Below are 13,269 nucleotides of genomic sequence, written 5' to 3' on the forward strand. Positions count from 1 at the left end.
TCTCTTTAAGCCATTCAAGATGTATAGAGAATGAATCGTTTGTAAGGAGTATTAGAAAAAAAATCTAATCACACATTACATTATTTACAAAATATCTCACCTTATATAATAATTGAATGTAAAATACATTATATTTCCTTGTAAAAAAAATTACAAAATTTAAAACACTTTCAAATAACAAATATTGATAGCTTAATTTAGAAAATCTAATATATTGTATCAACTATACTTTGTTAGAAAATAATCAATTCATTTTAAGAAGGGTTTGAGACTAACACTTATAAGTTTCATCTACTATTTTCATTTTTCACATAACAAAAATAGATCATCAAATTTCTTCATGCGTCACATGAGTCTATGACTTGTGAAATTGTAAAATTGGATGTGAAATTAAGTGTTTTCATAATATTGTTGCAAATGAAAAGATAATTACATGAGAATTGGGTGAATTTTATGTGTTTATATGCTTTACTGGATAGGTTAGTTTTAACTTTTATGGGTCAAGTAGTTGCACCATGTGTTAACTTAAAGTTATTGACATAGGGGTTGCATGTGTAGTAGTTTGAAAACTTAGTGTTGAGCATCTCTAATAAACTCTCTATATTTTTGTATTGTTTGGAGAGTAAATAGTAACTTTTACCTTTTACTTGCTTTTTTCAAATACATTTTCCTACAAACTCTCTACCATTTTTCTATCTCATTTAAAATCATCAATTTCATTCATTTTTTATGTATTAGTTTTAACTTTTTACCGAGAGAGAGAGAGAGAGAAGTATTATGGGGTTGGTTTTTGTATTCCATTAAATTATTTTGCTAATAAACAATAACACTCTAGACCAAGAGAATGACTTTTCATTAGTAAAACACTTTTTGAGCTTTGGAGAGATGGTTGGGACTGTGTTTTTAGGTTTTACCCTATAGAATAGAAAAGATTTTGGTTTTAGCTCATCTATTGGAGATGCTCCCTCTTAACTAATAATGATCTCATACAGACTATATAAACAATATGTCTCCATTATGTGGGCTCGTAAATTCACAATTGTATGAAATCCATATATTGTGAAAGACATGTTGCATATGTCACAATAGATCCCTTCTTCCTCTTAACAGCTCATCAATCATGACTTTCATCATATTCTAGATTTTTTTACCCAACATGGGGTCTCTTGGTCTTTCCTTTTCACCCACTATGACTCACATTTCTTGGGTTGCTCTTTACTAGCATATGTTAAAGGTTAATATTGACTGTGGCTCTTGAGATTATCTCATTCATGATTGTTATGGTAATTATTCGCAAACTTATGCCATGCGAGAGAAAATGTAATATAATCATTTTATAAGAATGTAATGTAAAATTTGTAGGTTAAATAGTGCATGTGTTATTTAGAAATATTTTCTATTTTTATAAATTTCATTTAATGGAACGTATAATGTATTTTGCATTCAACAACAATACATACATACGCGCACGCATGCACACACACGCACGCACACACACACACATATATGAAAAACGTAATTTAATAAAAATATATAAATTACATAATCATAATATTTTTTTATATAAATGGAAAAAATTTTATTTAATGACTTTTTTATTTATATATACCATAATCAAATGACTAATTTGAACATATCCAAGATTTTTTTTTTTTTTTAAATGTACAATTTCATTCCATGGAATACATGTAACATGTTACATTAAGTTTAAAATTCTTATATAAGTTTAGAATTCTAGCTTTTTGTAAGGTTGAATTTATTCAACCATCTAATTGGCTTTATTCCGTGCCAAATTTGTTTGTAATTCAACATTTAGTAACCCTGTATTTAGGTGGGTTTGTTGTAAGGGTAGTGAGTGAGATAGAGTGAAGATTGCTCAAGAGTGTGCAAGAAAACAGAGACTCGCGGCTGGGACTCGCGGGTGACTCGCGGCTGCAAGCCGCCAGAAGCAGCACACGTGCCAAGCATGCTGGAAGATGAACAGTCATGCTAGCTGGAGCACTACAGGACAAAACAGGACAACTGGCCATACGGTTAACTCGCGACTGGATCTCGCGACTTAGTCAAGCCGCGAGGTCAAGCCGCGAGCCACCCCTGTTTTGTAAAACCTGACGTTTCACATTCCTCTCCCACTCCAATATAAATACCCATTTTACCCACGATTGAAAGGGGGCTTCCAGAGAGAATTTTGAGAGATAAACCCTAAAGAAAAACAAGATTGTTTCACCCACAATCTATACCTTAGAGTCTCTTCAAATTCCTCTACTCTCTTCCTCTCCATTGTCAAATCCTTGAGAGGCATTATACCAAACCTGGTTCTCACCATCATCATCACTGTGAGACAGTTTTTTGGATTTCTGGGAAGCAGTTAGGAAGGAACCAATCTTCATTGGTTGATGCTACGGTCTAGTAGCGAAATCCGGGAAGCTAGAAAAGAAAAAGGTTCGGCGCAACCTCGTTGGAGTAAGAAGCTTGGAGGGCTTAGGTGCACTAGGTAGATTAGGCTTGGAGGGTCTATTACTGTCATTGTATCCCAACTGTATTTTCTAGTGGATTGTTTACCGCTTGGAGGGTGGCGGAGAGGTTTTTCGCCGAGAACTTTGGTTTCCTCTTCGATAACACATCGCGTGTTGTCTTTGTGTTTGCATCTTCCTTCCTCTCTATCTTTGCCTTTTTATTATCTGCTGTGGTTTTATTTTGTTATGGCTTAGATAGTCTTTAACCAATTTCGTATTATAGCATGTGTTAAGTTTCCGCACACTAGTTGTTTGACATATTGCTTGTATTGGTTAAGTTGTAATTTGGGGGTCTAAACGTTCAAAGGTGTTTTGTACACGTTTTTGAACTTTCACTTTTTTTTCTTTTTCGTTTTTTTTTTTCTTTGTAAATATAAGTATAATGCCTATATTATTGAAACCTGAATTTTAAGGTAACCTTTTGAATTTATTGATCGTTTTTATTGCTTTTTTAGTCCATATCTCTAATTTTAAATGCCTTTTTGTTTATATTTTTCACCCAAAACTAAAGAGTTTAACCCAAATGGAACATAATTTTATACTTTTCAACCCAAAAAATAAGGGGATGGGGGAATTTTGAGCCCAAAACTAAAAAGGCAACATACAAAAAGAATTAATTTAAAACCCAATTAGTCCAAAATGGTTTGAATGAATTGAAGTAGACCAAAGTGGACCGAATGGGCCAAAGTGAACCAAATTGACAGAAGTAAACCGAATTGGACTAAAATGGATTAAAATACTATTCTGATGTGGCTCAAAAGGAGTATAGCAACAATAAATATTATGCTTTAGCTTTTAGATATTTTATAATCATGGCATTGATCTATTTATCCACAGAACCTCCCCTATAGTATCGTCATCGCAATAGAGTTAATTTAGGTATTCATGTAATTTTATTTGATAAACTACTACATGGTCCAATGTCATTCCTAAACTTGATTTTAATTGCTAAGAGTAGTATTCAATTAACATGTTGGTGGCAAAAAGGAGAAAACATTTTCAATGTATATGTAAGCCTTTATTTTAAACAAAATGAGTTATCTTCATTCAGTTGCAAGTCATAATTCCCTCAATAAAATTTAATTTTAAAATTTAAAATTTTTTTTAGTTAAGATAAAATATTGATAATAATTTTAATGTCATAAATATTGAGTCAATTTTAAAGGTGGTTTTTTTTTTTTTTTTTTTTTTTTTTGGAGAAACAAACACACACACACATACAAGGGACAAGGAAAGGGGTTCTAACACAAGACACACTACAACTCCACTCAAAAGCCATGGTAACTTTTAAGGGATTGTGGAGCAAGTTATACTACACACAACACACTCTCTTAAGTAATGTGGGACAATTACCCTTTTTTTTTTTTAAGAAACAAACACACCCCTTTCCCTCTCCCTTGTGTGTGTGTGTGTGTGTGTGTGTGTGTGTGTGTTTGTTTCTCAAAAAAAAAGAATGGGTAATTGTCCCACATTACTTAAGAGAGTGTGTTGTGTGTAGTATAACTTGCCCCACCCTTTCTTAAAAGTTACTGTGGCTTTTGAGTGGAGTTGTGATGTGCCTTTGTGTCATTCCTAGCTTGTAAAGTAATGGTATTAAGTAATTTTTATTTTAGGGTTGAATTTTTTATTTTTCAAAATTCTAGTGTTAAATTTGTTACTTTTGAAACCATAGGGTTTAATTTGGACTACCACTAAGCTATAGGTTTAAAGTGAAATTTTCCCATTTATTTTTCGAATAAATTAATTGATTTAGTAATTATTAGGGATTAAGGGCACGTTTGGTACACTATAATGATTATTACGTAGGAATAGGAAGAAGTATTACAAGGAATACATTAAGTTGGAATGTAATAAGTATTACTATTCATTAGTTTGGTGACCATTTAGGAATAGAAACCTCAATATGCATCCACAATTTAGTAGAGTATAAAAAGAATGTGTAATTAAATTATTTTTAAGTCAAATTTCCTAAAATACACTTATTTTAGGGTGTTCAAAATAGAGCTAATAATTAACAACAAGGAAAATTTATTTTCTTTCCTTTTGAAGATATGACAACTAATGGCTTTTTAGGAAATAGTTATTACATAAGGTGAAAGAATAGATATTCAGTACTTTTGATAAGGAATAGTTATTCCTCATTTTGAAGAATAGCTAAACATAAGGAATAACTATTCATTGTAATAAAAATATAACCAAACAACCGAATAGTTATGCCATAGGAATATCTATTACATTACAGTGTTTATTACAGTCTACCAAATGTGCCCTAAGTGTTATAATGCATGCGTAGAGCATTGGATATATATAATTAAAAAATGAGATCTTAAAATAATTAGTTTTATTCTACAAAATTTATTAATAAGACCGATGCTAAGGATAGCACCATAAATGGCTGCCACATTTATGGTTATCGCAATAGTGTTCTTCACCCATTTTCTTTGAGTTACCAACTCAATATTTTGGTCAAAATACACATAAACACTAGAAAAGATAATTGAACCAACTAAAAATTATTTACATTAAAATACAATTATAATTATATATTTTATATATAATATAATGAAAAACACATATTAAGCTTTCAAAGAAAAAATCGTGACACTTAGGGTCCGTTTGGAAATCGCTTATTTTGCTGAAACTAAAAAAATTTTGTTGAAAAAAAAAACAAAAAAAGGAGCAAAAAGCTGACTTCTGGAGCAATGAGACCCACTATAGGAGCAAAAATAAGTTACAAAGTAAAATAAGCTGACTTTTTCTCAAATCCAAAATGCAACCTTAATTGCACATACACCAATTTGTATTTCATTGGCATAAATAAAGTATAAATTTTGAAACACTAACATCATAATCCTAATTCTTTGATTTTTTATTAAAATTTTTTTTTCTTACACGTTGGAATCTAGAAAAATATGTACACTCTTATCCCATTTTATTTTGTTTTTCTGGTTTCTTAGTAGTTTTTTATTTACACACTAGATTTCAAAAAATATTTTGTTTCTCAATTTTTGGCTATGGCTATAAAAATCTCAATATTTTTTGTTTTATGAAAAAAAATATGCACACATAAAATGACCGACAAAAATTATTTAATTTATCAAATAAAGGTATGTTTAACAACATGTTTATGTTTAGGTATAAGAAAATGTTTATAGAGGATAAGTTGCTCTAAAGATACACTCAATTTAGGTTCTCCCCAACTACTCAACTGATAAAATAGGTGTTATGCCTCTAGATACTATTCAATTGATGAAAATAAATGCCATGCACAAATTCATTAAAGTTTTTCTAATAAATAATTGTAAACTAATTTTTTTTTAAAGTTTTTGAATAATCTATGTGAGTACACAACTCGCACCAATCGGTTTTTGTCCGCTTTGGAGAGCCAGTCCCTCACGGTTTTGTCCTCGGCCCCGAGTAGTAGTGGTACACTCATGGTTGCTCCAGAAGCTTATAAACCATGAGTGGGAGGGTTCTCCAACCGATGTGGGACTAAGGGTGTCAAACCTCAAAGAAGGTGAAAATCCCAAAAGACCACACTCGGGGCCGAGGACAAAACCGTGAGGGACTGGCTCCCTAAAGCGGACAAAAACCGATTGGTACGAGTTGTGTACTCACAATCTAATTTTATAGTTTCATGTTACTTGTAAAAATTTAATTAATTTTGTTCAAAAAAATTCAAACAACCCTTAATTATCCAAATGATCATTTTCATGATAGTAAATTTGATAAAAGCTTCTATTTACATCTTTGAACAGAACACTGTCATATTAGGTTTTCAAATTGGATACCCGCACTATCTTATACATTTTACGATTCTATTTTTTCTATAGCTTCACTAGTGATTCTTTCCCCTTGTACATTTCTGTTGCGAATAATACAATAATATATTCTACCATGTTAACACGGAGTCCAACAACAATTGACCTCCATGGTTTAAAGGATAGATTTAATTAACTATCTATTATTTTATTTTCTATTATAAAAACAGTAATCCCAATTATAACATGTATATTTCAAAAATATATATCATATCATATATTTATGAAAAATAGATGTTACTTAATGGAATTATTTTTATCAACCAACAATTGAATTCCGAGTCAAACTACCTTGGAAAAAATGTTTTAATACTGTTTTTATTTTATTTTATCCATTCTATCATTCATATTATGTTTTATTTGGATGATAACATGCTTCAAAGAAAGTTGTCAAAAAAGATCCTACAAGAAGTTCAGGCGGTAGATAATACCTAAGATATGAGTTGTAAACTTGTAATAAACATGGTAATTATTCCATTTAAACCCAAAAAAATATGAATATTTATTTAAACACTTAATTGCACATAAACCAATTGGTATTTGCGCAAATAAAGTATGAATTTTGAAATACTAACATCATAATCATGCTGCTTTGATTTTTCTAATTATTTATTTTTACTTTAATGTTGAAATCATTAAAAATATGTATCCTCCTATCCTCTTTTGTTTTTGTTTTTTGTTTTTTGTTTTTTGTTTTTTGTTTTTTTTTTTTTTTTTTTTTTTTTTGTTTTCTAAGAACTTTTACATTGAATGAATGTAAAAATTATTTTCTTAAAGTTTATGTTTAACAACATGTTTAGGTTTAGGTTTAAGAAAATATATGTTAAGGGTACGTCGCTCTAACGGTACATTTATTTAAGATTCTCCCCTTACAAGTTACAACATAAGGGCTATGATTTTAGATACTCTTTACTTGAAATAACACACCTTCTACAAATTCAATGAAAATTTGTAAATAATTAATTACAAGTTGATATATTTATAGTTTTTTATTAATATAGTTTTATAGTTTAGTGTTACATGTAAAAGTTTAATTAATTTTGTTCACATAAAAATCAAGTAAACCTAAATTTATCTAAATTTCTACATAAAATTTATGAGTTGAGGAGAATTACACCACTTAATAACAAAAATGACGATGTTGTTACATTAGGTATAACTTTTACCCCTTTTGTTCCTAAAATATTGTTAATGTTGTACGTTTCATATGTTAACTTATTTACATTACAATTAGTCTATAATAACATTCAAACTTGCTATATTTAGAATATCAAAAACATAATTATTGAAGGGACACGATTTGAGTCTTAAGCCCAAAAATTAAAAGAATCTAGGTCCAAAGAGTCCAATACAATGAATTTGTAGAGAGTGGGTTGAAAAACTAGGCTCTAATAAGTTAGGTAACGATTATAGTGGGTTCAAATGATAATAAAGTAAAAGTGGACTAGTTGTATCTAATGAAAATCGTCTTCGACACAGTCTGAGGAGATCAGTTCTTGTATATAATTCTTGGAGTTGATTACAAGTATAGTTCTTATTACTACAGTGTTTCTCTGTTAATTCTTTGATCCCCCATCTTTAGGGTCTTCTCTCTATTTTATATCATCTTCCTCCTTTCATCTCTACCCTTCACGTGTAGAGTAGATTGCTGGTGTTGATCCTTGTCCCATCAGCACTTTCTTGAAGTCTCTGGTAGTAGCTGTAAGACTAAAAATTACTGTTCATGTATCACTTCCTCATTAATGCGGCCAAAGAGTTAGTTACAGAACATTCAATGCGATGGTAGCAGCTTTCTCTTAGATATTTCTTAGTCCCATACCTTCTGGATGTGTATCCTTACCAGTAGAATTTCCTAGAATGTCGCCTTGGATGGCGGACCACAGCTTCGGACTTCGGCTTTGACCAGTCAAGGTGGCATCCCTCCTCGAATCACTTTCCTGGACTCTCATGACCATACCTCACCTCTTCATTCACTGACGCGAACTCCTTTAATAGTGTGTCCCCATCCTCGGACCACCTAATGTCCTCGAATTGGACCCCTAACCCAACATATACATAGATACGCATTACTGGGCCTACCACCCCTACAATTATATTACCATATTCTTTATGAATAATATTTATAATTATATTGTGAACTACACACAAAAGAATGAAATAGCAAACACCATAAAAAAAATAATAATAATAATAATAACATGGTTTAGCTAAATCTAAGCCTATGCCAACCAAAATTTATTATTAATAATAGGAATTGCAACCACACATAAACTTTGAGGGAAAAAAAACATAATCTAATCCAAAACCCCAATACACCCAAAGGTTCCCTCACACTATCTCACTAGGAAAAACTAGTCTTTACCTCTCTTACAGAACAAAACTTTGCTACTACCTCTCTCACACATGACTAGGCTACACCACCACTCCTTATGGCGCACCTCCTTACTTATTTTCTTTTCAACCACTTTTAATGCAATTAGTGCACCTCACAATTTTTCTAGCTGATGTGGAATTTCAAAACCAATAAGGAAATTTGAAACTTCTCTATCATGAGTTGGGCCCATGCGTTGCATGCTTTTTTAAAAAAAATTGTAAATTTTTATATTATTGTTGTAATGCATTGACACTCATAAGTATTGTTATTTAAAATATTAGGTAAAAGTAACAATTTAACAACAACATTATCATAATCATGGAAAACATTTGTTATTTTTGCTTCCAATCATTGCTAATCAATAGGATTATCAATGAAATAATGAATAAAATTGTATTTCTATTATTTGAGTGAGCAATATTACATAAAAGGTCCACAAAAGATTATTATATAAAATTTGAGACTAAATATATATATATATATATATATATATATATATATTGTGGGAGCATTTTTGGATTGACAGGCCAATAGCTTGCTTGTAACCATTTTCTCCTCAAGTCCCACATCGAAAGAAACTCCCCCCACTTTCTGCCTTATAAGCTATGAAGTAAGGGAGTTAACAACTGATGGTACACTACTCCCTTGCTTCACAGCTTATAAGGCAGAAAGTGGGGGGAGTGCTTGCTTTTATTGTGGGAGCATTTTTGGATTGACAAGCCAATAGCTTGCTTGTAACCATTTTCTCCTTAGCGTCCCACATCGAAAGAAACTCCCCCCACTTTCTGTCTTATAAGTTGTGAAGTAAGGGAGTAGTGTACCATCAGTTGGTGGGGGGAGTTTCTTTCGATGTGGGACAGTGAGGAGAAAATAGTTACAAGCAAGCTATTGGCTTGTCAATCCAAAAATGCTCCCACATATATCATTTGTTTTTTTTCAGAAATATTCTTAATGTGAAGGAAAGAAAAAGACATGATAGTAAATTTATTTGATAATGAGATACAAATTATGGTGAAAATGAAATATCTAAAAAATATATTTTTTCCTCTAAATGTAGAGTGTTAATTTTTATCATGTATATTAGTAGTGAGTTTCAATAAGAATATATATAATGATAAATAATAATTTTTTAGAAGGTTGTACTTGCATAAAATGAAAAAAAAAATATTCAAAAAATGAAAGGAAAGGATTGTATAATTAAAGGATGAACATAAAAAATTCTACCCAAATATTAGATAAAAGGGGAAATTACAACTTATTCACATGTGGTTTGGCCGAAATTTAAGTTCCCTACTTATGGTTTAAAATTTGACACTTTACTCATTTAAGATTATATCAGTTTGAGTTTCGTAACCTAACTCTATTAAAAACAAGGCTAAACATGTAATTTTACTCCACTTTCATATCTCTCTCCTCCAAAAACACAAAAAACATAAAAACACAATATCAAATAAGATAAAAAAATAATAATAATAATCCAACAGAATACTTGCATTATGGGATTTCAAATCATATATAGGTAGGTGTACATTACACCACTAAAGCATGGGAGGATGCATATGTGGTTGGATTTGGACCTTACACGTGGAGTAGCTGTGAGCAAAGGAAGAGGAAGCGTTGGCTAAAAGATCCTATTCTTGGTCCGTGCCAAAGGCATAACCGCCTTGGGAAGGAAGTAGGATATGCACCTAACATGGTACTCAAGCACTCATAAAAAGGGAGATAGTGACTTTCTAAGGTCAGCAACTATGAGGACACCCCTTATTGGTTGAATGCATGTTGGGCCACTTTAGAGACACGTGTATCATTCACAGTACTCCTAATGTCCCTCTCATTGTCCAGAGCCTGTTTCCCAAGCAGTGGCAAAGTCACCTACCCACAGGCCACAGTGCCACGTTGGTGCATTCTCTCTCCTCCAGTCACCAGATAATATCACAACTGTGAAAAAGTTCAAAATAAGGAAATAATGAATTGACACCTGTCTTTATACTTAGCCATATTCCTCAGATTATAAGAGGAACATGCAGTTGTATTTTTAGGGTAAGAATCCAAGTAGATCTTTAGAGAAGAGAGTAGAAAGTTGATAAGATAGGAAAGTAGAGAACAAGGTCTCTCTTTAAAGAAGAACACCCTTATTGTACAAGAGTTACCTCTTTTCCCCACATAATACAAAGTTGAGCAGAGCAAGAGCATTCCATTCTTGCTCAAATTGTGGTTTTTCATCCTTTTTCTAGGGTTTTCCACGTACATCTTGTCTTTTTACATTCTTGCTATCACTTTAATCTTCTTTAGCTTTTGTCATGTCAAAGTTCGTATCCTTGTCCCTTAGAAGCTTTTTCATGTAGATGTATTATTAGATAACTTATTTTATTCTTCTATATAAGCTCAAATCTAACTTGCACGTACAGTAGGTAACTTAAATTTCGGTCAAATCTTAGGTGGGGAAAGTGTCAAATTTCAAATCACAGGTAGGAAACTTAAATTTTGGTCAAATCACAAGTAGGTAAAGTGTCAAATCCTCTCTCCCTGTGTGTGTGTGTGTAAAAAAAAAAATACTTAGTATTTTCAAAAAAAAAAAAATTCGACCTAACCACATGTGGGTAAGTTGTAATTTGCCCTAAATAAAAATATATATTGATAAAACTATTAGAAAATATTATATACACAATGAATTCGACAATTATGCAAATACGAATAATCATTTGGATCACAATTGGAAAAAAAATTATATGAAATAACAAAGCTAAATATCACACACGAATTGAATCTCTAAACAAACAAACAAAAAAAAAAAAACAAAAAAAAAAAACCCAATAATCAAAACACTAAAAGAAAAATATTCGCATTAACATCAAAATAATAACAATTTTTAATTAATAAAAATATTTAAATTTAAATCAATCTTTCGCTTCACATATAGTTCAATCTTGAATTTCATATACAAAAAGCAACCTATAAAACAGAAGTATTAAAGTAAATCATAGAATAAGGTTAGAGATTAATAGAAAAATGTGTGTGCGCTAAAATAATGATGAAAAGTTAAGGAAGAGGATAAAACATTATACATGTAAATAATTGAAGTTAATGTAATTGTAACTGCTAAAGTAGTGATGTGATATAAAAGCAAAAACACTTCCTATCAGTACCCAAACTAATATATAAAAACATAAATAAATAAATAAATAAACCTGTGTCAAAAAAAGAAATATCAAAAGCTAGAAATCAGGAGAATGTTGTCTATCCTGTCAAAAAGAAGAATATTTTATACATTTTATTGTTACATGTGTATAATTTTAATTTCATGTGTTGAAAAAAGGGGGGAAAAAAACAATAGTGGTTAATAAGCTTTGGTTTTTCCTGATTGTGATTTTTCATTTTTCAATGATGGTGGCTGGAGAATGAGTTGATTTGGTACATAAGAGTAGCATGAATAACTGCTGATGGCAAGTGCCAAAGATAGTGAGTAAATCAAATCAAAGAAGGAGAGAGTATGAACTATTTCATGAAATCAAAGATCTCTTTACAACTCATAAAATATATATATATATATATATATATATATATGTATATATATATAATACTAAAAGCTGAAGCGTAACATTTATTGTTGCTACGCTCACGTTGAGCCACATCAGCAGTCATGTCATTATTTTCTTTTAGTAATATGCTAAATTATTTTATTTCCATTCTTTTTCTATTAGTCTTTTAATGATTCCACAGTTTTCACTTTAGCTTCCATATCACCCCTAACTCCCCCACTCTCCATTCCTTTCAACTTCCCATGTAAGCTCCTTAATGTCTTAGACTCTCCCTCTCCTCTTATCTTGGCTCTTCATCTCCTCATTGAATCTAACCAGTTCATACCTATTCAGTTGCCACCACCATCCCTATAAAATCAAAAAGATGATATATAAACCGTTAGACGCCCTCTATCTCTCTTAACTAGAAGATGAATGGTTTTAAATTTAGCTCCTGCGAAAAAAGAGCTCATTTCAAAGCAATAATCCTATATTCTTGAGTGGGTATATCGCTTTGTTCTTTAAAATCATATGGTATGTCAAGTCTGATTTATATATTAGAGTATTATGTGTTGTTATTTTTTTTTTTTTTTTATGTCTCTTTTACTATGATTTGTTGTCAAGCAAAATGGTTTGCTCCCTATTTCAATGCTAAATGTAATCCCAAGATTTGCAATTCTATGTTTCCACGTGTTTGATAAAATGACTATAAAAAGGATTTTAAAAAAAAAAGAAAAAAAAAAGAAAAAAAAAAAAAAAAGGCCATCTAGAAGAACCAATGTTGAAGAATACTATTATGTTAGTAAACTTCATTCATAAATGGGTTTTCAATGCTATGAAAAATTCCTTAGGTGTGTTTCATTGGATTTATTGTAGCAATGAATATAGTAAAAAGAATATTAGGCAACAATAATTTTGATTCATTATCCTCTTCTCCATTAACATGTTCTAGCAGTTGTTGGTTTTTTCCCCCTTTACCACCTAGATTTCAAAATTTGAAATAAAGAATAAAGATTTGCATAACGATACTTCATATTGGG

At 31.0% G+C, this 13,269-nt stretch overlaps 1 long non-coding RNA gene across 1 annotated transcript in view; it reads left to right on the forward strand.

Moving 5' to 3' along the window:
• LOC126718745 (uncharacterized) overlaps window positions 1-13,269 on the forward strand; it is a 35,087-nt gene that overhangs the window by 10,985 nt on the left and 10,833 nt on the right. The gene's annotated exons all lie outside the window — the stretch shown is intronic.

The sequence above is a fragment of the Quercus robur genome, chromosome 3 (genome assembly GCF_932294415.1).
Source record: "Quercus robur chromosome 3, dhQueRobu3.1, whole genome shotgun sequence".
In the NCBI taxonomy this organism is placed as follows: Eukaryota; Viridiplantae; Streptophyta; class Magnoliopsida; order Fagales; family Fagaceae; genus Quercus; species Quercus robur.